Genomic DNA, 26,142 nt, shown 5'->3' on the forward strand with positions numbered 1-26,142 from the left:
ACCAGGAAGAGACGTAAATTTCTACTGAGTCTAGTTGTTTTTCTTTTTCCAGATCTTTCAGTCTAAGCTGAACATATAATCTAAGGAATTTCTATGCTTAAATGCAATACTTGAGTGAAAATGAAAAGTTATAAACATTTTAAAAAGAACATCTGTCCTATGCATACAGGGTAATAAATCTCCCACTTTTGGGTATAATGAAAACTCTGGCATTCATAATCAGAACATTCTGGATTTGAATTCTAGCTTTCTCAGTGAACTGTGTGATCTTGAACTAGAATTTTACACTTTCTGATTCTCAGTTTCTCAGTGTCCAGATGTGACTACTAATAATTTATGCTTAAAAAATAAGCATTACTTGTCTGCATTTGCTTTAAATTTGCAGGTGGGATTTGCCTTAGTCCTAGCCTCAATAAAGTCATATGCTTTAGCTCCTCATCCCTCTTGTGTTATTGTGTTACAGAGAACAGATTTATAATGTTCAAGGTATAGAAACATGGCTAATAATATTAGAAAAGAAAAGTGAACTGAATTCCTAAATAGAGAGACATTGGGAAAATAGTAACAATTGCACTGGAATCTTACATTTCAAGTACCCAATTGATATCTTAGAAGATAAATGACCTTGGATGCATTATTAATTTTTTTGGAAATCATCTTCCTTGTTTTAAAGAAGGTGGAATGTCATGGTGAATGGAAAATCTATTTGAAATACAAATCTAATACAAATCTAATCTAAATAAAAATCTAAGACCTAATTTTAGTTGCTGATAATATTATCTGTTAAATTTAGTTCAGTTCAGTTCAGTCACTCAGTCATGTCCGACTCTTTGTGACCCCATGCACTGCAGGGGAGTCTGCAGTCCCCCCATGGACTGCACGCCAGGCCTCCCTGTCCATCATCAACTCCTGGAGTTCACTCAAACTCATGTCCATCTAGCCAATGATGCCATCCAACCATCTCATCCTCTGTAATCCCCTTCTCCAGCCACCAATCTTTCCCAGGATCAGGGTCTGTTCAAATGAGTCAGCTCTTCGCATCAGGTGGCCAAAGTATTGGAGTTTCAGCTTCAATATCAGTCCTTCCAAAGAACACTCAGGACTGATCTCCCTTAGGATGGACTGGTTGGATCTACTTGTAGTCCAAGGGACTCTCAAGAGTCTTCTCCAACACCACAGTTCAAAAGCATCCATTCTTCGGCGCTCAGCTTTCTTCAGTTGCTCAGTAATAATTCTATCACATGCAACTTCTTTTAAGTTTTACTAACCTTGGCTGTTGGTAAACTGCTGTCCAATATTCCTGTTCTTCAATAATTCTCTGTTGAATTATAAGAGCAGAGGGTGTGAGAGAGGGCTGCCCAAAGAGGAGCCACAGCTGCCCAGGTCTATACTCATGGTCCCTGCTCATGGAATGAGAACAGAAGCCATATGCTTGGTCCTGGGCCAAGATAGTTAAGAAACATTTCCTTAATGAATAATATATGCAGTTAACAAATATGAATTCCCTGCATTGATGAAAAAGTGACACAAATAATATGTAGCTATTCATGTGAAAAGATCTAAGAAGAAAAAGCCATCCCATGTGTTAGGCCACAGGGGAAAGTCTTATAAAAGGGGGCCTGTGAAATCTTCTCTAATGAAGGATGAATAACTTTATACAAGCAAGAGACAGATGGGGCTTGGGAAAGTGCTGGCTGATGAGAGGAAATGTTTGCAAAAAAGCTCTGAGGCATGAAGGAGGCTGGTGAGACACATTAGCCAAGGCAAGGCCAATATGCCTAGGACAGAAACAAGTGAAGTGGGAAAGAGAGAGGCAGTAAGTGTAGTATCAACCATTATGCTGATTGCTTAATTATTATTTATTTTTATAAAGTAAGGCTAGTGAGCACCATTGTAACATTCCTTTGCTTTTAGTATTCTTTCTATGCTTCCATAAATGTATAAGAGTGACAGCGGAAAAAGAAAGTTGGTAGCAAAAAAATGAGTTTGTATACATACACAAATAAATAAATACATATTACAATTGTGTGCCTATGTGTGTGCTGATCTTCAAATTTGACCAGCTTAAAGATTTGGAATTGAAATATAACCACGTTGCAAAAAAGCTCATGATGAGTAAATGTTAAATTTGTAGTGAAAGAGAGCTATAGAGAAAATGACTGGTAGAGAGAGAAGCCGATAATTTCCTCCCAATGAGAATTTGCTAGTCTTTCTATTAGATATAAACAAACTCAGTTAGCAAAAAAACAAAATTAGGTATTTTTATAGAATCCTCTGAATACCAGTGGCAGTTTTTAAGTCAATGGTTCTGTATTTCATTAACATTGCTCTCATTTTAAAATCCCAGATGACCTGGATACACCTTTCTCTCCTAGCTGAGTCCCATGAAAAGATGCTGAAATAAAACCTGCTCAATTCTTGGACTGTTGAATCAGTGTTAAGATTGTTCATAAACACAAAAGAAACATTCTTTATATACCAAGAGAAGTATTTATTCTTTCTTAGGCTGACAAAGCTCTGTATATTCAAAGTTATGGTTTTTCCACTAGTGAAGTACAGATGTGAGATTTGGACCATAAATTAGGCTGAGCACCAAAGAATTGATGCTTTTGAATTGTGGTGCTGGAGACTCGAGAGTCCACTGGACTGCAAGGAGATCCAACCAGTCAATCCTAAAAGAAATCAACCCTATGATGATGCTGAAGCTGAAGCTCCAATATTTTGGCCACATGATGCCAAGAGCTGACTCACTGGAAATGACCCTGATGCTGGGAAAGATTGAAAGCGAAAGGTAAAAAGGGTGGCAGAGGATGAGGTGGTTAGATAGCATCACTGACTCAACAGACATGAATTTGAGTGAACTCTGGGAGGCAGTGAAGGATAGGGTAGCCTGGTGTGCTGCAGTCCATGGGGTCACAAAGATACAGACACAACTTAGTGACTGAACAAGGGCAGACTAAACATAAAAATGGTGATAATTCTCTTTCCCTGGAAGTGTCCAGGTCTCTCCAACGACTTTCCAGCATCCGAAATAAAAGAGCGGGTGCCATTTGTTCAGCACTCTTTGTTCTATAGTGAGCCAGTAGAAGTTCACATCCAACAAAGATTTCATTGTTCAATACAATTGCTTAAATGTTGGTGTAGTTTTCCTATTATGGAAATGAAGTAATCAAAATGTAAGAGATCCAGGGACACACAATTCTTAAGTTTAAGGACCAGAATAACAACACTAGCAATGCAAATAACAACTGAAGCTGAAGGCTGCGTACCAGACACTGAACATCATGGGTGAGCTCATTTCATTTTTGACAGCCATGTGAATGAGGCAGAACTTTTCAGGTGGTGCTAGTGCTAAAGAAAGAATCTGCTTGCCAATGCAGGAGTTAGAAGAGATGCAAGTTCAATCCCTGGGTTGGGAAGATCCGCGGGAGGAGGGCATGGTAACCCACTCCAGTATTTTTGTCTGGAGAATCCCATGGACAGAGGAGCCTGGCAGTCCTTTGGGTTGCAAAGAGTTGGACATGACTGAAGTGACTTAGCATGCATACATGCTTGAATGAATGTCCTCTCATCCACATAGAGACTAAAAACAGGCATGGAGAGAGGAAGTACCCTGTCCAAAGTCACATCGCATTTGAACCCAGGAGGTCTGCTCCTAGAGCCTGTAAGTAGTTCATCCCACACTATGACTCACAAAGAAGGGGCCTCCCCATTCTCCAAAACAGCAGCATATGGGGAAAGAGAGCTGGGCTCATTGCAAATGGTATGCGATCCTTCAGTATCATTATCCTTCGTTAAACTGCAGTGTTAGCACCAAAGTGCTGGCCTGTTTTTAAATCCCAAAGGCAGATGGTTATTTTTAATACATTGACCTAATTGCATGCAGTGATCTAAGGTCAACATAAAACTCCAGAGAGAGCCCGAAGTATCAGCTAAGTTTCTATTGAGCAGGAGAACAGTACTTTGTTTTTAAAGAGAATTTTTTGATTTTAGATTTAATGGCTCACTTAGAGCTATGGTTTTTCCAGTGGTCATGTATGGATGTGAGTGTTGGACTGTGAAGAAAGCTGAGCGAGGAAGAATTGATGCTTTTGAACTGTGATGTTGGAGAAGATTCTTGAGAGTCCCTCGGACTGCAAGGAGATCCAACCAGTCCGTTCTGAAGGAGATCAGTCCTGGGATTTCTTTGGAAGGAATGATGCTAAAGCTGAAACTCCAATACTTTGGCCACCTGATGTGAAGAGTTGACTCATTGGAAAAGACTTTGATGCTGGGAAGGACTGGGGCAGGAGGAGAAAGGGACGACAGAGGATGAGATGCCTAGATGGCATCACTGACCCAATGGACATGAGTTTGGTTGAACTCTGGGAGTTGGTGATAGACAGGGAGGCCTGGCGTGCTGCAATTCTTGGGGTTGCAAAGAGTCGGACCTGACCGGGCGACTAAACTGAACTGAACTGAGAGCCATCACACCCTATTGCATGCTCAGTGCTCAATCATGTCTGACTCTTTTTGCAGTCCCATGGACTGCAGCCCACCAGGCTCCTCTGTTCATGGAATTCTCCCAGCAAGAATACTGGAGTGGGTTGCCAGTTCCTCCTCCAGGGGATCTTCCCCACCCAGGGATTGAACCTGTACCTGTCTCCTGCATAGGCAAGTGAACTCTTTACCACTAGTGCCACCTGGGAAGTTCTAATATATTAGTAATAATAATACACTAAGTAAAATCAGCATATATTGCTATGTCTACTTTCGAACACAGGCCTACAAGAAATCATGCTCACATTTCAGAAGATCTACATACAATCTATGTGAGTTTTGGCTCAAGATAAGTGGTTCAAGGAAGAACTGTATTTACTTATGAATGATCACACTCATGGTTTATACTCATTTTAAAAGATAAATTATTTTAAATGATCCAAAATCATTATATTCTCACAAGACTCTCCCTCATACATGCTCACTTCTCTGGGTCTTTGCATTTACCCATTTAGGAGCAAAAGCAGTATCCCCTCTCCATCATCAACCCCCCAGCATCGTGTTTGCTTTACAAAGCCTTGGTGCCATTTGCCTTCCTCCTAAGGCCTTCTTTGACATATCCCATCAAAATTAATTGTGCCTTCTTCAGAACTCCCATGGAAAAACTTTGTATTTTAGCAAATTAAATTTCTCACAGCTTACTTCGTTATCCATATCTTCCATCCCTATAAGAGGTTAAACTCTCAATAGCAGTCACTATCTCTAATGCATCTTTGGACACTCATTGGTCCTGACTCAGGCCATGGCACAGAGTGGGTGCTCAAACCATGTTCATGGAGCAAAAGGGCATCCTGGGGACAGGATATCAGCGTTATGACATCCCATGTTTGACTGTGGACATTTCGGCCACGGAAAATGTCGTGCAGGATGTATTTTTCAAAATTAAAGCTAATTAAAATTAATTTTCTTCTGAGAGTCATTTTAGAATTTCACAAGAACCCGTGTGATAATTAGGGACACTCAGGGGTGTCACCAAGCCTGGAGTGGGAGTTACTGTTCCATCAAACATGACCCACTGAAGTTGCTCCCAGGTGGCTATTAATATCACCGACTGCAAAATGTGTCAAGGTTTATTAAGTGAAAGTCTCATAAAGGTTTGCAAATAAAGCAGTGCTTATGCAATATGGATGGCATGTGTGGTTTAGTTCCCTACAGAAGAAGGGAATTAATAAACAAAGTCAAGCACCGATATGTTTTTTCTCAGGAGTGTCCTTCAAGGATGTTGACGGGAAGTGCTGAGCACTTCATTCTTAGCATTTAAGAGAAATATAGCATGAAGTGTATATGAAGAATAGAGTCAATGTGAATCTTTTGGACTTGTAATGAATAAAAAGAAGGCTCTGTGCTCACACATAAATTAGACAGCAATCGATATTTTAATTTTAGCTCTACTGAGATAGCATTTTTCTTCTTATGATTCTTCATTGCCAATACAACTGGAGGGTTAGACTCAAGCCAACTGGAATATGAGAAAGAGAGAGTACCCAAAGGACCAACATCCTCTGCCTGAGTCTCGGAGCCCTTGCAGGTAACCCTCCACGTGAAGAGGGCTTGAATTAGGTGTTATGGTGTGGAAAGAGGTGACGGGTAACTCTTCATTAAAGTTAAAAGGTGAAAGCCTTGGGTTTAATTGAATTAGATGACAGCACACACAGAGTGAGAAAGCTTTTCCACAGTGTTGACACTCTCTGGAGGAAGGCAGTTTAATTCTTCTTGTCATCAGGCTGAGAGAAGGTGTGGCCCTAGTTAATTTCAGTTCTCCGATGGGGGAACATATCTGGGCAGAAATTTACAGGGTTTACTGAATGGAAGGTGTGGATTTCTGAAGTGTTTCTGCACCTGGGAACCAGGCTGGCCTTGGCACAGCTCACAAGTCTGACCTCTCTGGAAAAATCCTGAAATAGCCTGAAGAACATACGAAAATAAGGACAATCACTGGTTTCTTAGAAAATAAGGACAATCACTGATTTCTTATTTAAGTGTTTAAACTTTTGATCTTCCAGTCATGTCATGATAGAGTCCAGAGACTGGCAGCACAGATGGTCCAGTTACACTCAGAGAGGCTGAAAAAGTAACATTTTACTCCTCAGTTATTCTAAAGGTGGCTTTTAGGAGCAGGGGCTTCCCTGCTGGCTTAGACACTAAAGAATCTGCCTGCAAAGCAGGAGACATACGTTTAATCCTTAGGTAGGGAATATCCCATGGAGAAGGGAATGGCAAACCACTCCAGTATTCTTGACTAAAGAATTCCATGGGCAGAGGAGCCTGGCAGTATACAGTCCAAGGGGTCACAAAGAGTCAGACATGACTGAGCGACTATCACTTTCACTTTAGCAGCAGAAATAGTCTATCTGAAAGAACAAAGTAAAAATTAAGGTTAGTCCATAATCTGAGGTTTTTTTGCAAAATCCCTTAATATCAAAAGTATATTTTAGCTTGAAATATAACTAAGAGTAGAGAATATCAAAAGAAACTCTAGAAATGAGAACAATTTAAACAAAGTCAAGGAGTCAATAGTATTATAATAGCTATAAATTATTCATTATCACACTGTCTTCTGAAAAGAAAAATAAAACACAAAACAATTATTCCCATGACAAAAGAACCTCTATTATTTGACCAAACATTTTCCAATTTGATAGCAGATTTCTAATTTCAAATATGCACAATACAATAATTTTAACTATCTCAGTGATATGCAAGTCCTAACATGCTAAGAATGCCTAATATATTTTTAACTAATTAATTTGCTTTAAAAGAAAAAAAAAAAAACATAGTTGCATCAAGAAAATTTAAAAGGTGCTAATTAACTGCCACTCTGGAAAGAAGAAAATGGAAATCTTGAAACAAACTTACTGATACAAGTGAAAGCTTTACCATGTCTTTTAGTTGGATAGAATCCCAAATTTAATCAAAACAAGAAATTAATAAGTCCTTCAAATTATAACTAACTATGCCTTATTAAGTGTTTTATTCATTATATTATTCACTCCTTTGCTAAATGCAGTTGAAAGAGAGAACATTTGAAAACATAACAAGATCATAAAGTCATGCTGGTCTTTCAACCAAATATTATAACAATCATAACAGCAATGATAGTAACAAAGTACCAGTTCTCATGCCTTGAAAACTACAAAATATCTTTCTTATATGTAACATTGCACAAATATAGCATACATATTAAATGCATATATAAACATGGAATTTTTGAGACAATGAGAATGAGTTTTTAGTAAAATAGTTTAAATGATTTTATTTCATATATTAATGATCCAATGGGGTATTTTTTCAAAATGAAGAATGTGGTTAATTATGGTTTGTTAATTTTGAAAAATAAATTTTAATGCTTTGATTTGAACAAGGCAGGGTCTGAATCTGAGTCAATATTGATAATTAATTTTATTATTTACTTATTTTTTACCACAGTAATTATTTATTGCTTATTTTTTTTGACTAGCATAATTCCTTGGTTCATCCCTGTTTTGCATTGTTCTTGTGGACTGTGTGAATATGTAATTTTAAACCAACAGCTCAACACCTATTGAATTAGCTATTTAGTAGATTTTTCAAGCAGTTTAGATAAGGATGTCCCCAAAGTTTTCAAATATGCAGGTATGACATGCTTTTCCATATGATAACCATATGATAACCAGTGAATCTCTGGAAATTAATTGAAGTTTTTCACAGTTATGAGGGTTGAAGTATTCTCAATGATGTTATAACTCTTCTTTTCATTAACATTACTTTTTATTATATCTTGTATAGATTGGTTCACATTTGGCTTCAACTTGGACTTATTTACTTCAAAACCAAGCCTGTGAATCATCTCTTGGTTGAATTTCAAGACTGATCCTACCTTTGTAATGTTAAAGAGTAAACTAAGGAACATGAAAATTTTCAAGATTTTGTTTGATCTTATTTTATGTATTTGAATCAGGTAGAAATAGCCAAAGGTAATTAGGACAGCTTTGAAAGGGGCTAAGGGCAAGGTTTTATAGGGGTGATGCTGAAGCAAAGCAAAGTAACTGATTGGCTGGAGCTTAAGAGGTTGCCTTTTTTGGGGAAGTCTGGTTGGCTATTCCTGATTGGTTGATCTTAAGTTTCACTTTCTCTTATTACAGCATGATGACTCTGGCTTTTTTTTTTTTTAATTGAAGTATACTTGATGTACAATAATATATAAGATACAGGTGTATAGTATAGTGATTCACAGGTTTTAAAGGTTATACTCCAGGTGTACAATATAGTGATTCACAAGTTTTAAAGGTTATACTGCATTTATAGCTATTATAAAGCATTGGCTATATTCCTTATGCTGCACAATATATCCTGATGGGCTATTTTATTCCTAATAGTTTGTGCCTCTTAATCCCTACTCTTCATTAACCCTGACACATTCTCTCCCCCAACTGGTAACCACAAGTTTGTTCTCTAAATCCTTGAGTCTGCTTCTTTTTTGTTCTATTCACTAGTTTGTTGTATTATTTTTAGATTCCACTCATAAGCGATGCATTTCTGTATTTAACATTTAATATTATATATTAGAGATAAATGAACAATGGTCTATGGTGTTGCTGTGAAGTCTCAAATAATTTTCATTTTAGAAAGTTATCATCTTTTCTTTAAAAAGCCCAAAATAAAATACATATTCAAGTTAAAGATTTTTTTTTGAATCTTTTGAAAATTAACAAAAGGAAAAGTGTTAACATTTGCCTTAGGAAGAAAAAAACATGCCATGTAAATGACAAATGTTGCAACCTTCACCTCTATTATGCTGGTCTTTCTTTTTCTTCTCTAGTCCTGCTAACCAAAGCACTAATTCAAATATTATTTTCAGAATTATTAGAATGTGCTGTGTATAATAGCAGACATAAAAAATGAAAGCCTGCAATTGTTCCCTATTTTTACCTAAAATATATGCTAACTAGTTTAGTATAAGATATATTTGGAACAAATGCATTAAATCTTAAAAATAAGGATTCCAGACTTTGCATTAGAAGCAGGGTGTACTAAGCATATATGTGCCAAGGAGCTTGTTTATAACTCTAAGACAGTTACAGCATCTTTCTGGCTTATGGTAATTGTATTTGTAAAAAGAGGCATTTGAGATAAAATTTTCCTTACTTAGAAATTCTTTGGAAAACAATTAAAATACTACTTCACAATTGTGATTAAAGTTTAGAAGAACTGGTATTTTCACAGTTACTAAGTTAGCAAGGTAAGAGTCAGTTATTCAAGAATTGATTAGTTAATTCATTTATTCTTACTCTCCTGTATTCATCCGCTTATGTATTTAAAAGATATATACCTATTGCTTAATCAGTGGGATGCTTTATAACATATGCTAAGATTTAGCAGTAAACAAGGTAGGCATGGTCTCTAAATTTTAAAAAAAAAGAAAACAAAAAACTTAGCTTGGAAGGCATGATCAGCATAAAATTAATTATTAAACTGATCAAATTTATTGTTTTGGTCTGTAAAGAAGATGTCACTTTGCATTAGAAGGAGGTACCTAAATTATTCTGCAGGACAGATGGCTAAATATTTCTCATACATTTTAGGTTGAGTCAAGAGAGTAAAGAAGAACTTGTTCCCAGCAGAGGAAGAAAGTGGGTCTAGCCCTGAGAGGGAGAACAGCTTAGTATCTCAGTGAAAGTTAAATCGCTTGGTTGTGTCCAACTCTTTGGGACCCCATGGACTATAGCCTACCTGGCTCTTCCGTCCATGGGCTTTTCCAGGCAGGAATACTGGAGTGGGTTGCCATTTCCTTCTCCTGGAGATCTTCCCAACCCAGGGATTGAACCCGAGCCTCCCGCATTGTAGGCAGACACTTTACTTTCTGAACCACCAGGGTAGTATAGAAATAGGGCTCAAGAAACCCACTTGACTTGATGACAGTCAGGGAAAGGGGGCAGCAGTGAGAGATGCTGGGAAGTCAGCAGGACCCTGTGGGGCAGTCTACATTCTGGCCTCTGCTGTTAACGCTGAGAGCAATTGCAAACCACTGACATATTTTAAGAAAGAGAATGAAAGGATCATATCTTCTCTTAAAGAATCGACTGGGGTAGATTGGTAGAGAAAGCCTTAGCAATAGTCTATGAAAGATTCGGGTGAATTACTGCTCACTGTCTTTGAGCATGAGGTTTTAATGTACCAGGTAGAGCGTAAGGAATGCGTTACTTACATGAGTTGTTTCCACATGGGAACATTAAAAGACAATGGCTCTTATCACTGTTTTACCAGTGGGGAAACTGAAGCTCCAGCAGGCTAAATAATTTGCTCAAGATAGTCCAGTAGGTAAGTGGACAACTAGGGAGAGAAGAATAAACAGTCTGTCTCCAGAATTTTGGCCCTCAATCAGATTTTCTGTAGACCAGGATTTAGCCACAGAGATAATGTGGAATAAATACACTGAGATACTTTGCGGGGTGGGATTAAAAGAGAAGTTTCCAGTTTCATGAGTGTGTACCTGGCACAGACCGAGATAAGAAACACTACTGCTTCTGGCGACTCAGACAGTAGAGTATGTGCTTGAAATTCAGAAGACCCAATTTCAAAATCTGGGTCAGGAAGATCCCCTGGAGAAGGGAATGGCAACCCACTCCAGTATTCTTGCCTGGAGAGGAACCTGGCGGGCTTCATTCCATGGAGTTGCCAAGAGTTGGACAGGACTGAGCGGCTAAACAAACACACACAGTCTACGAATACTCTGTGTGGCTACTGCTCAGTAGTGTCCAACTCTTTGCGACCCCATGCACCTGCCAGGCTCCACTGCCCATGGAATTTTCCAGGCAAGAATACAGGAGTGGGTTACCGTTTGTTACTCCAGGGGACCTTCCTGACCAGGGATGGAACCTGCGTCTCTTGTGTCTCCTGCATTGGTAGGCAGATTCTTTACCACTGTGCTATCTGGGCTTCCCCTATAAATGATAAATCATCAATTTTCCCTCCAGTTTTTTTAAGAACACATGACTTGAAATGGATTCGTCCTTTTTTAGTTTCAGAAAAACAAAACTGCAGAATCCAATGGAAAAAAAAAAAAAAAAACCTGTCATTCAGTAACTGAAGGAAAATTTGAAGCCATTAGTGGATTAGTCTGCAGGACTGCCATAACAAAATGCCCCAGACTGGGTGACTTAAACGACAGAAATGGATTTTCTCATGTTTCTTGATTCTATATATCAGATCAAGGTGCTAGACAGTTGCTGTCGGGGGAAACCTCTCACCTCTAGCTGCAGATGACACTTTCTCACTGAGTCCTTGCTGGGCCTCTCCTCTGTGCTAACCATGGAGGAAGAGACCCCTAGAGTTTCCTCCTATACTCACGAGGACCACAGCCCTATGGGACTAGAACTCCACTCTTCTGACCTCATTTAACCTTAATCACCTCTCTAAAGGCCATATCTCTAAATATAGTCACATTGGGACTTAGATCTTCAAACAATGAATTTCATGGGAACACAGTTCAGTTCATAGCAATTAGTAATGAATTGTGGGTGATATTGATAACCTGTGAAATATTTTATTAGTACTATTCCAAGTTCAAGTTGAAAAGAAAATGTGCCTCGATGCATGTATGTGAAGCTATTTCTGTTCATTAGGAAACAAATTCAATTATCAAGTGTAGTGCATTTTCAATCTGAAGTATTAAAAATAAGAATAATTAAGAAAATCTTTTAGAACAGCTATTTGTATGTTTTTCCCTAAGCATAAAAACAGATAAGCCAATAATTCAATTCAAAAAGAAAAAAAATATCAGAAGTAGTTTCAAGAAGGAAGCTAAGTTTTGGAAGCCCAATTTGAAGAGTTGCTAAAATTCCGTATTTTAATTATACAGAATTTGAGATATGTTAGGAATGTTTTGCATCAGTAAAGATAAGTTAAAAAATTAACTGAACGGCTAACAGACAACCAAGTGCAGCTAAGGACATGTGTTCCAAAAATGTCTACTTTGAAGTAGGAAAAGACAAATTGTTCTGCAGTGTCTGACAACATCTGCTATATCCTCTGTATTCACCTTATTGACACACAGTGTCAGTACTTTGAAATTCACAAGAGCGTGGTTTATTTACCTTTGTTTTAGAATGGCTCAAGTATTATTTTCTATATCAACAGCTAATGGGATCATCTTGTAATCTCCTTTAGGAACATTCATTTTTGATTATTTATCTTCTCTTCAACTATCCCATGTTCTTTTCTTTCCGGTGGAACTAGTTCTAAATTAATAACTTTCAGAAGGGTGGCAGCATCTCTTTGGAAAGTCATCAGGAAACCCTTAAAAGTAGATTAGCTGTCAGGATTCTGGTGGATGTAAGAAAGTGCAACCTATTCTCTTCACCTTGGAAACTTCAAGACCATCATTTCTGCAGAGCCGCTGGTCAAACTGTCAGTCTTTGATTTTGGAAGTGAAATCTATTAGCTAAACCTGATATGCTTCTTTCTAGCATATGTTATACACAATGGAGGATTGGAAATACTTCAGCCAAATATAACCAAATCACATAACATTTAAAATTTATGAATATGTTATGATAATGCTTACATTATTTCTCTTTATTTACATGAGATAAGAACTATTAAAAAGATTTTGAATTTCTAGATAAATTTATAATTGAAAAGGTCATTGTGCATGTAATTGCTGTTAAAGTTATCTTTATCCTGAATAATTTTATTATGTATTTAGTATTTTACATACCAAATTAATGTCAATGTCAATAATAACACAATATACCTTTTCTCCTGCAAAAGTACTCTGAGGGAGAGGGAGAGGGTGGGATGATTTGGGAGAATGGCATTGAAACATGTATACTATCATGTAAGAAACGAAGTGCCAGTCTATGTTCGATACAGGATACAGGATGCTTGGGGCTGGTGCATGGGGATGATCCAGAGAGATGATATGGGGTGGGAGGTGGGAGGGGGATTCAGGATTGGGAGCTTGTATACAACCGTGGTGGATTCATGTCAATGTATGGCAAAACCAATACAGTATTGTAAAGTAAAATAAAGAAAAAAAATAATAAAGTTCATCTGAAAAAAAAAGACAGAAAAAATATAATAGAAGTGATGAAATTCACAACCTTAGAATTTGGTTAAGAATATAAATTTAAAGGGAGGCTGTGACTTCAACATTCTTAAAAGCAGCTAGAATGATTATTTAATAGTACATGGGAGAATTTTGTAGAAGAATAAAGCAAAAACATATTTTCAAAGATTTCATAAAAGGAACGTTAATCCAAATAGAAAACACAGTTTCCAAAACATTGTGAAACTGATTTGCCTTAATTATTTCTGAAATGAAGGCATATAAAAATATACTGAAATTTTATCTATAATGAGCATTTATATCTCTTTCTCAGTCTTACTATTTATAAGTAACAATAACAATAAAGGCACTATAGACTGTGGTTAAATGAGAAGGCTGTGCTTACTTCTGGAGTTCAGTGCATCTTATTTGGGCACTCAGACTTACAGATAAGCTGTGTCCTCCTCAACCAGACCACACCACGTTCTAGTCGATGTTACTTGATTTCCCTCAATGGGCTCCAACATCTTGGGTGGGCAATCCAATTATTTAAGTATAAAACTACCTAGAAGTGTTCTGTAACTCAGAACTTAAAAAACATAGTAGTTTGAATGAGAATATTTTTTCACAGTCTATTCAGGCATAATTACTTTTCAAAACACAAATGATATTCCAATTCTACTTTTCATCAGATGACACAAATGAAATGAATGACAATAACTTCATAAGGGCTGAACTTTTTTCTTTTTCCCTTTCTGTCTCTTTTCTCTTTCTTTCTTTCTTCCCTTCTCCTGTGTATGTGTGTATGTTTGCTTGTTTTCTAGGTTTCCCGAATCTTTATCACTCTGTTCCATGATGAAGTCAACGTAATGCACTTCCCCGAGGTCGTCTGCTCTGCTGTTCATTTGTGTGTGCTCATTCACTCATTTATTCATTTTTTGGTCAGATTCCTTTCAGTGATATCAGATAATTCTAAGTCTCTGCATTACTAATATAGATTTTTATTGACTATACATAAAGGAGAGCCTTCTAACAAAGATCCCTATCAAATGCTGATGACACGTACTGATTACAGTGCTTGTAATTGCAAACGGCTAATAGAATGGAAATGGCTGCTTCCAAGCTTTCTCTGAGTGCTGCTGTCTTTATTGTGCCTCCATTTAGGCAGGTTTTGTCAATGACTCTTTTATCAGGAAATCCAACGTCCATTGTGGAGATAGCTTTCACTCCCACAAGATCAAACTTGACTATTAATCTTTCACTGTTAGCGGCTGCAGCCGGAGTGGAGTCATTTACCATGTCACTCCGACTCTTAGTTTGGCTTCATTAAATCATACACCATAACCATGAGGTAAGTGTGAGTTTGGGTAAACTAATAACAAAAAGGTAGCAAAGACATTAATTTTTCTCTCATTCCAAAAATGAAATATATTATATAAATAGATATTGAAAGGGTATATGGTTCGTGGAAATCCCATTAAATACACATATCACAGAAAGTTATATGAAATATTGGCACATCTTTTCCAATTTGTATATTGCACATACATATGTGTGTACTTTCCATTGTTAAATCACAAATTATATATATTGCAATCAGCTCATCATATTCAACATATGTGATATGAGACTTTTTAACACTATAAGTGGGCCTTTTTCCTAGAATAATTATAGATCTATCATATATTTTTAAGATCTGCGTAAGGTTCCAGTTTCTGTACTCCAGTGTTGTTAAACTCTCTTGATTTATATTTAAGTCATTTTTAATTGTGTATTATTGGAAACAATATTTCAATAATTATCTCAGTGTATATGCCTTACATCTGTGACATTGTCTTGTTTTATGCATCCTAAGAGTACAATTTTAAAAATCAGTTGGTAAAAGGAATATCCATTTAAATTTTTGACAAGTTACCTAAATTTATTGGCTTCATTACTTACATATAAAGCCATAAGATGTGAAAATATATTTGTCTAACATCCTCATTAAAGATGTATATTCAAATTTTGGCTTTCAAATTTTTTAGGGAAATCTGTAGTTCTTGCCTAAATAAAATTATGTAACTATTTTCATATTTATTTGTCATTGAGATTATTTTCCTCTATGTTTTTACCTCTTTACATGTCTTTCATATTTTCCTTGCATTATAGATTTTGAGTGGTTTTTACAGAACAGAAGCATTAGCACTTTGTGTATTATATATCTCACAAATGTTTTCCTCATCTATTTTCTTGGGGAATTATTTGTTCTTTTCAAAATAAATTTTAAATTTTTATATAGTCAAGCTCACGCATCTTTGGATTCATGAGCTTTTTTTTTTTTTTTTTTACTTATAGGAATGTAAGAGTGTGAGGGCGCAGTATGGGAGTAATTAAGGAGGTTGTAGGAATTCAGTTTAGTAAAAAGATTTTAAACTATAATTGTTGGGAAGGTAGTAGGTTATAGCTACATCTTGAGGGAAAGACTATCAACAAAAGTGCAAGGATGAAAATATTTGAAGTACTTTGCAGGACTGTGAGTTAGCAAGTTTTGCCAACTGGAAGATTGATATGAGAGAATAATGGTGGAAAGTCTTTCAAGAATATTACAACGCTCGAACTACAGAATTTTGTACTTTGCTTTTGACAAGCATGTGACATAATAAAGGCAGTGTTTTAGCATTGACTTAACATGAATCTGATTGTCCTCTCAAAGAAATTAGACTTACACAGATAAGATCAAGGTTCAATAGTAGTTTCAAAGTTATAACGATTTCCAGAGAAGCAGACTAAAATCTGGACTTAGACAACAGCTCCTGGGTCCTTTCCTCCAGCATCTAGCATATGTCCTCTGGACCAGAGTAGATGAGTAGTCTCCAAATGAGTTAAGTGGTTTCTTATTACACATCAGAAATATTTGGTCTATTAAATCTCTCCATTTCATACCTCAGCGTATGCACCACTTTCTCAGAGAATCATGTCTCTTAACTTCATGGATGCTGGCTTTAAGCCATCTTTCTAGGGATATATGATTAAGAGCATCCTATAATAAGGACCATTTTTCTACCAAGTATCATTAGTCTGTTTGCCTGGAGTTCCATTTATCATGATATGGAGGACATTTAGATCACTGCCTACTCTCCATTCTTTCCTCTGATATATCATCTGGTAAGGATGAGTGTGGCCTTCCCTGGTGGCTCAGAGGTTAAAGCGTCTGCCTGGAATGCGGAAGACCTGGGTTCGATCCCAGGGTCAGGAAGATCCCCTGGAGAAGGAAATGGCAACCCACTCCAGTACTCTTGCCTGGAGAATCCCATGGAGGGAGGAGCCTGGTAGGCTACAGTCCATGGGGTCGCAAAGAGTCGGACATGACTGAGTGACTTCCCTTTCACTTTCAAGGATGTGTGTGGATCCTAAAACAGTCAGTTTAATTCCATCAGCCCCTGTGATCATTATACTATACCTAGCAGGGCCTCCCAGATGGCTCAGTGGGAAATAATCTGCCTGCCAAGAAGGAGACTCAAGAAAAATGGGTTCAATCCCTGGGTCTAGAAGATCCCCTGGAGGAGAGAATGGCAATGTGCTACAGTATTCTTGCCTGAGAAATCCCATGGAAAGAGGAGCCTGGCAAGCTACGCAGTCCATAGAGTCACAAAGAGTCGGACACAACTAAGCAGGCACACACGATACCTAGTAAGTTGTGTCAGGTTGAAAGATCAAATAATTCAGTGGTGTGGGTGTGGAGAACAAAGAAATATTTATTCATTAGAGAGGGATCCTATAAACCTTTTTAAAACAAAAATTCAAAACTATTTTACCTACAATAAATAAGTGTTGGCAGTGATAGTCAATCTTCATCTACTTTAGACAGGGGTATTAGAGACTGTTCCTAATCAATTGTCAGGAAAGAAAAGTATGCAAATATAATTATACTAGATGTATAACATTGTGAATTAAAATAGAATATGAAAGAATTATCAAATATATCCAAGTTAGAATTGCAGACTTTAAGTCAAGTTGAGAAGCTTTCATCAATAAATTCATCTGGTTCAGAGATGCCTACCTACAAACAAGATAATACTGGCTCCATCTTTACAAAATACTGATTTTAAAGCTAAACTAAGGTATACATGAAGGGTTGTGGAATGGAGAATTCGAAATATCTGTTTGACACAGAAAAAAGTACATCTCCAAGGAGAAAAGTCAATTCTACCTGTTGCTAACAGCAGTCAAGTAGACTTTTAGTTTTGGGTTTCTTTATTTTTTCTTTTTTTCTGATGGAAGTTTAATAGCATCATTTTGGACTGGGGCTATTATTGCCACAGGTAACTTGCTTTCTCCTCTGCATTATAATTACCACTAAAGGAAATGGAAGGTGGTAAAGCACTATTCTGTCTAATTTCCTTTGATTTTCTTCTTCAGAACTTATTTTTTTCCTTTAAACCTTTGCTCCACATATTTTATTTGTGTTACTCCACAAGCTGTGGGACATAATAGCAGCATTTTAGCACCATTCTGTTCTTTACTCATGGTGTATAAATCACAGCAGAGCTGCTAACAGCTTGTGACTGACAATCTTCCTTGATAGACAATCTGCGATCCTTTCAGCCTTTTACTAATAAGCTCATTAGACGAGAATGTCTAGAAATCCTTTCTGGGATGTAGCAATGAACCACAGCAAATTCAGTGCATGTCTGACCACTCAAACTTTAGAGAATCAATCTTTCCTCAATCAAAACTTTGTCAAGTCCTGCTGAATGTCTGCTGAAGATTACTGATTCTATTTTTAATAAAAATTTGTCAGAAAAATCAAAGAAGCTCTCTTGTCTAATATAAATCAAGGGGACATTTTTTCTATACATGTTTTCTTTTGCTTTTTTAATTTTAGTGAATCAACCTGTGAGAAATGTTTATCAGTTGTTCAAAGTTGCCATGAGTTTCAAATTGAAAGTGAAAAATACTTTTTTTTTCTCAGCAATTCAGTGACCAAAAGAGATAAGAAAAAGGGTTTGATGAAAATATTCAGATTTTTATCATTTGTTATGTTCATTTGTAATGGATGCTGAAAAGTTTGCTAAAAATTATAATAATTATAATGAGAAGCACTCAGTGCTATGTGTATATTACTGAATAATGATTAAAACTCTCTTAAGGAAACTATATCAATGTAAGGTTTATACACTGATAGGTTTATTTAACATAATTATATTCTAGTTGATTTCTTAAACTGAATCTCGTTTAAATCTCATATTTTTTTTACTACAAAATGAAAACTTAGCCCCAACTTTTTTACTGGACCAAATAAGTTAAAATCTATACCTGACATGAGTAATTAGCTATGGTACTCTTTAATCTGACATTGTAGAAACAGGAATGATAGAAAGTGTCAGAAAATGCACAAAGGTTTTTATTGCCCTATTCATGGGATTATTCTCAGCAGTTGCAATTAAGAAAAATCCAGAACAATAATCAAAGTAGCTACAATGAAAGGCATTTAATCTTAGATAGAAATCAAAGAAAAAGCTAGCAATTCATTGAGTAGAACTTGAACTCAGATGAGCTCTGTATGTCTTTTTGTACACTCGTATACTTTTTGTATATTTGTCTTGTATACTTAATTTGACTTAAATGGTTTTTAATATAATACTGGCAATTATTCTACATGATGATCTATGGTGCTCTAAACTAATTGATATTAACAGTTAACATGTACCATATATATATATATATATGAAGAGAGAAAGAAGATAGATGTAAGAAGAAGATAAGACCATTATATATTCAAGTATTAAAAAAAATCAATTTTAAAAGGAGCAAATAAAACCAAAACAAACAAATTAAAATGTCCATTTGAAGTAAAAATAATAAATTCACATATATGTCTGGGCAGCAAGAAGTGAGCATTGTTCAATCTTTTACATATGTGAGAAGTTAAAACAGTTTAGAAATGAAAATCAATTTATTACTAAGACCAGAAATGGTAAGTTGTATTTGTACCAGCTCAAAAATAAACATCAGGTGAACTCTATGTTTGAAATTCTAATTCTTTTTTTTTTGAAATTCTAATTCTTATCAATTTCCCAAGCAGAAATATGCCCAATGTAGAAGTGAGTCTGAAAGTAAGACTTATCAGTAGAAAGGCATTATTTTTAACCACAGTACATCATACAGGGAACCCAACTTTTGGAGACTAATGTAGTCTCCTAAATGATGCCTACCTGCTCCAATTCATAGACAACTTGCTTATATCATCAGGCTTGGACAGAATATTAAAATATCTCACTATCACCTCCAGGATGTGTATGGTTTTGACAAGATTCTCTGTGTGCAAATAACTGGAAACACAGTGTTAATTTGTAACCCTAACAAATGCCAATAAATTATTGGATTACAAATCACTAAAGTGATCAATCATTTCCTCTCACTTTTATTTTTTTCTAGAAACAATACAAGAGCAATTAATTACTAAGCCACTGTTATTTAAAATGATGTCAAAACATTTTATGGCATAATAAATATAGAGGATTCCATTTAGAAAAACATATTACTTCTAAACACATAAATGTTTTACTTTTTATCACATTATTATAATTTAATTAAGTAAATACAACCTAGTATGGAGGTAATTGGTTGTATAAAGTATAAGAATGATAGTTAAAAAGCTGATGGAGTTCACATAGAACCACTTTTATGAAAACTGGTGAAATTACTACCACAAGAAATAAACTTAATTTGTTCAAAAAACTAGAAATGAAGACAAAAGGAAAATCAACAAAATGATGATTTTTGCAAATCACTGCCATATAGAATCTTTCCAAGCTTATTGCTGGATATGAATTAAACACTTAGTGCCCCATAAAAACTATATGTTATTATCTTTAGCCTGAAAGCCTTTGCATTTCTTCTGGTAGCAACAAAGATACTATAAGAAGTGGAGAACATTCATAAAAGACATAAGTCAATAGACACTTTGCTTTGTACAAGCTAACTACATAAAAAATTAAAAAAAAAAAAAACTCTCTCCTCCTCATCAGGAAAGCACTGATCAGTAAAACTTTGCGTGGAAAATTAAGAAACAACATTTCTAGAGATACTACTCATTTTCTAAAAATCCCAGTAACAAAATTAAAAATAAGTTAAAACTATTTTCGACAGTTAAAGACATACACAGGCACTACTACCATACATTTTAGTCCTATGAAACTTGAAATCTATATTTGAGTGAGGAAATAGCCTGCAGAAAAGTTAAGACATTAAGTCTTTAAGCAGAAATCACATGACCCTAACTTTTAGTGTCATGATCTTAAAAGTCTTAGACCAAAGAGGTCAATGCAACCACGTGAATGTGAAAGAACCAGTTAAATACCTAAAGGAACTCAAATGGACGCTAAAAAACTGTAGGGAAACAATGGAAACAGTGAGAGACTTTATTTTTTGGGCTCCAAAATCACTGCAGATGGTGATTGCAGCCATGAAATTAAAAAATGCTCCTTGGAAGAAATGCTATGACTAACCTAGACAGCATATAAAAAGCAGAGACATTACTTTATCAACAAAGGTCCGTCTAGTCAAAGTTATGGTTTATCCAGTAGTCATGTATGGATGTGAGAGTTGGACTATAAACAAAGCTGAGTGCTGAAGAATTGATGCTTTTTAATTGTGATGCTGGAGAAGACTCTTGAGAGACACTTGGACTGTAAGGAGAATCAGTCGTGAAGGATTGATGGTGATGCTGGAACTCCAATACTTTGGCTGTCTGATGTGAAGAACCGGCTAACTGGAAAAAGACCCTGATGTTGGGAAAGACTGAAGGCAGGAGAAGAAGGGGACAGCAGAGGATGAGATATTTGGAAGGCATCACTGACATGATGGACATGAGTTTGAGTAAGCTCTGGGAGTTGGTGATGGACATGGAGGCCTGGGGTGCTGCAGTCCAAGGGGTCGCAAAGAATTGGACATGACTGAGTGACTGAACTGACTGAATTGATATGTGACTAAGGTTGTCAGATCCTAAGATAAAATTTTCCCAACTCCTTATTTGCTCTCCAGGTAATAGGCAGTGGGGTAAGTGAGAGAACGTGAGGGAAACTGTGAAAGAACGTGAGTCAGTGGATACTGGGGCACAACCCTATTGAAGTGTGAGTCATGACTGTTGTTAATGTACACAGGGCATGAGTCCTAAGTTGCCTCAGTGGTGTCCACCTCTTTGTGACTCCATGGACTATAGCCAGCCAGGCTCCTCTGCTCATGGAAATCTCCAGGCAAGAATACTGGAGTGGGTTGCCAATTTCCACTCCAGGGGATCTTTCTGACCCTGGATCCAATCTACATCTCTTACCTGTGCTGCATTGGCAGGTCGGATCTTTACCACTAGCATCACCTGGGAAGCCCAAGGTACACAGCTGTCATTGTTGTTCATTTTCTCAGTAATCTCCAACCTATGAACTGCAGCACGCCAGGTCTCCTTGTCCTTCCCCATCTCCCCAACCCTGCTTAAACTCATGTCCATTGAGCTGGTGATGCCATCCAACCATCTCATCCTCTGTTGTCCCCTTCTCCTTCTGCCTTCAATCTTTCCCAGCATCAGGGTCTTTTCTAATGAGCTGGCTCTTTGCATCAGGTGGCCAAAGTATTGGAGCTTCATCTTCAGCATCAGTCCTTCCAATGAATATTCAAGGTTGATTTCCTTTAGGATGGACTGGTTGGATCTCCTTGCAGTCCAAGGGACTCTCAAGAGTCTTCTCCAGCACCACAGTTTGAAAGCATCAGTTCTTCCACACTCAGCCTTCTTTATGGTCCAACTCTCACATCCACACATGACAACTGGAAAAACCATAGCTTTGACTAGATGGACCTTTGCTGGCAAAGCTGAAGTCTTTCAGTCACATCCGACTCCTTGAGACCCCATGGAGTATATAGCCCATGGAATTCTCCAGGCCAGATTACTGGAGTGGGTAGCCATTCCCTTCTCCAGGGCATCTTCCCAACCCACGGATCAAGCCCAGGTCTCCAGCATTGCAGGTGGATCCTTTACCAGCTGAGCCACGAGGGAAGTCCAGAAAAGTGATGTCTCTGCTTTTTATTTTATTTTTTAATTTAAATTTATTTAACTGGAGGCTAATTACTTTATAATATTGTATTGGTTTTGCCATACATCAACATGAATCCACCACGGGTGTATACGTGTTCCCAATCCTGAACCCCCTTCCCACCTCCCTCCTCGTACCATCCCTCTGGGTCATCCCAGTGCACCAGCCCCAAGCATCCTGTATCCTGAATCGAACCTGGACTGGCAATTAATTTCTTATATGATATTATACATGATTCAATGCCATTATCCCAAATCATCCCACCCTCTCCCTCTCCCACAGAGTCCAAAAGACTGTTCTATACATCTGTGTCTCTTTTGTTGTCTCACATACAGGGTTATTGTTACCATCTTTCTAAATTCCATATATATGCATTAGTATACTGTACTGGTGTTTTTCTTGCTGGCTTACTTCACTCTGTATAATTGGCTCCAGTTTCATCCACCTCATTAGAACTGATTCAAATGAATTCTTTTTAATGGCTGAGTAATACTCCATTGTGTATATGTACCACTGCTTTCTTATCCATTCATCTGCTGATGGGCATCTAGGTTGCTTCCATGTCCTGGCTATTATAAACAGTGCTGTGATGAACATTGGGGTATACGTGTCTCTTTCAATTCTGGTTTCCTTGGTGTGTATGCCCAGCAGTGGGATTGCTGGGTCATAAGGCAGTTCTATTTCTAGTTTTTTAAGGAATCTCCACACTGTTCTCCATAGTGGCTGTACTAGTTTGCATTCCCACCAACAGTGTAAGAGGGTTCCCTTTTCTCCACACCCTCTCCAGCATTTACTACTTGTAGACTTTTGGATAGCAGCCATTCTGACTGGTGTGAAGTGGTACCTCATTGTGGTTTTGATTTTCATTTCTCTGATAATGAGTGATGTTGAGCATCTTTTCATGTGTTTGTTAGCCATCTGTATGTCTTCTTTGGAGAAATGTCTCTTTAGCTCTTTGGCCCAGTTTTTGATTGGGTAGTTTATTTTTCTGGAATTGAGCTGCAGGAGTCTGCTTTTTAATATGCTATCTAGGTTGGTCATAGCTTTTCTTCCAAGGAGCAAGCATCTTTTAATTTCATGGCTGCAGTCACCGTCTGCTGTGATTTTGGAGACCCCTCAAATAAAGTCTCTCAGTTTCCATTGTTACCCCATCTATTTGCCATGAAGTGATGGGACTGGATGCCGTGATCTTAGTTTTCTGAATGTTGAGTTTTAAGCCTGTTCTTTCACTCTTCTCTTTCACTTTTATCAAGAGGCTCCTTAGTTCCTCTTTGCTTTCTGCCACAAAGATGTTGTCATCTGCATATCTGAGCTTATTGATTTTTCTCTTGGCAATCTTGATTGCAGTTTGTATTTCATCCAACCTGGAATTTCACACGATGTACTCTGCATATAAGTTAAATATCAGGGCGACAATATACAGCCTTGATGTACTCCTTTCCCAATTTGGAACAAGTCTGTTGTTCCTTGTCTGGTTCTAACTGGTGCTTTTGACCTGCATACAGATTTCTCAGGAGGCAGATGAGGTGTCTGGTATTCCTACCTCTTTAAGTATTTTCCCAAGTTTGTTGTGATCCACACAGTCAAAGGCTTTATTTAACATAGTCAATGAAGCAGAAGTGGATGTTCTTCTGGAATTCTCACACATTAGTGAGAAATAATTAACTCCAACTGAAACACTTCCTGTTCTACCAAATGAACCTGAGAAGCAAGATATGTAAGGAACAAACAATTTCCAAGTAATTTAAATGCGTCTCAAGAAAAAGCTGAAGATGATATATGGAAATACAAAAATACAAATTACCCAACAAGGTTAAATTCACAATATCTAGCTTATAATGAAAACTAAAATATTACTATACATGCAAAGATATTGGGAAATATGACCCATATTTAATGAGTTATTAAATGAATTGTAACTGACTCAGATTGACTTTCCAGTGATGAAAATGATTATGAGTGAGATTTAAAAATAATGGAATTTGAGGACAAATGGCACATTGCATTTTGTAGAATCAAGATCAGTGAACCTGAAGGCATAGCCTATCGGAAGTATTCACATTTAAGAAAGAAGGGAGAATAGGCAGCAAGAACCAAAGGAACAGAGATAATCTGTGGAACAAGTTCAGGTAGACTGATAAATACACAATCTGAGTCACCGAGGAGAGTATATGGATAGGAAAAATATTGGAAGAAAAAGTAATATGCACTGCCATGTGGAAAACAGATAGTTAGTGGGAACCTTCTGCACAGTGTAGGGAGCTCAGCCCTATGTTCTGTTTGGGATTGGGAGGGGGGTGTCGAAGAGAGAGAAGATGTATGTATACATATAGCTGATTCATTTTGCTGTGCAGCAGAAATGAAAACAACATTGTCAAACAACTGTATTCTAATTTAAAAAATTAATGGCTAATTTTTTCTAAATTTGATGAAAACCGGAAACTCTCAGATCCAAGAATTTCAAGAAACATGAAGAACAAGAAACATGAAGAAAACTACAACAAACATATGATCATGAAGCTGTTCAAAACCAGGCATGAAGAGAGAATCTTACTATCAGTCAGATTAAAACACAAGAAAACTTGGAGAAACAAAATTAAGGAGAACAGAAGCTTCCCATTGGAAATAATTTGAATAAAATGACAGTGGAGCTATCTTCAATAAACTTAATAAAAGAAAAATAATAGAAAAAGAAAACAAAAACGTTTCCAACTTAGAATTCTATGTCCAAAGAAAAATAGAATGCTTAATTTTTTTTTCTTAGACATGAAAAAACTAATGACATTTATCAAGGTTAGGATCCCACTGAAAGGCATGTGAAAGAAGTCCTCAGTGAAGAAGAAAATGAGATGATATAGAAACACAGATCTACACAAAAAGGATGACTAGAAATGGTAATTACAGAGATGAAGGTATTAATAAATTTTTTACCCAAATATATTTTAAAAAAGGAAGAATAAAAACAATGCAAAATTGCATTTATAACATACATAAAATAAAAATACATGATAACAACGAACATGTTTTCAGGGGAAGAATGGCAGTATACTATTTTGAAATTGTTTTACCTTATTCTATTTAGGAAATGATACAATATGATTTGAGAGTAGACTGAAATAAGTTAAATACATAAGTTATAAACTCTAAAAGCAAGTATTAAAATAAACAGAAAAGAAGCTATAGCTAATTAACTAAAAAGAGATAAAGATAGAATGATTAAGAATTCTTAAGCAAATTGCATATAGGTTGAAGAAGAAAAACAGGATAGAAATTAGAAAGTATTTTTAAATAAAGAAAATAGAATCACAAATTTTTCAACCCTGTGGGATGCTAATGAAGCAGTACTTAGGGGAAAATTCTGGTACTAAAGACCTCAAACTATTGACCGCAACTTCTAGATAATGTAACTACCAAAGGAAGGACAAATTAAACCCAAAGTATATCAAATAAAGGCAATAATACAAATGCATATAAAATCAATAGACTTAAGAATAGAAAAAGTAAAGAAAA

This window comes from Ovis aries, chromosome 23, assembly GCF_016772045.2.
Source record: "Ovis aries strain OAR_USU_Benz2616 breed Rambouillet chromosome 23, ARS-UI_Ramb_v3.0, whole genome shotgun sequence".
NCBI classification, from domain to species: domain Eukaryota; kingdom Metazoa; phylum Chordata; class Mammalia; order Artiodactyla; family Bovidae; genus Ovis; species Ovis aries.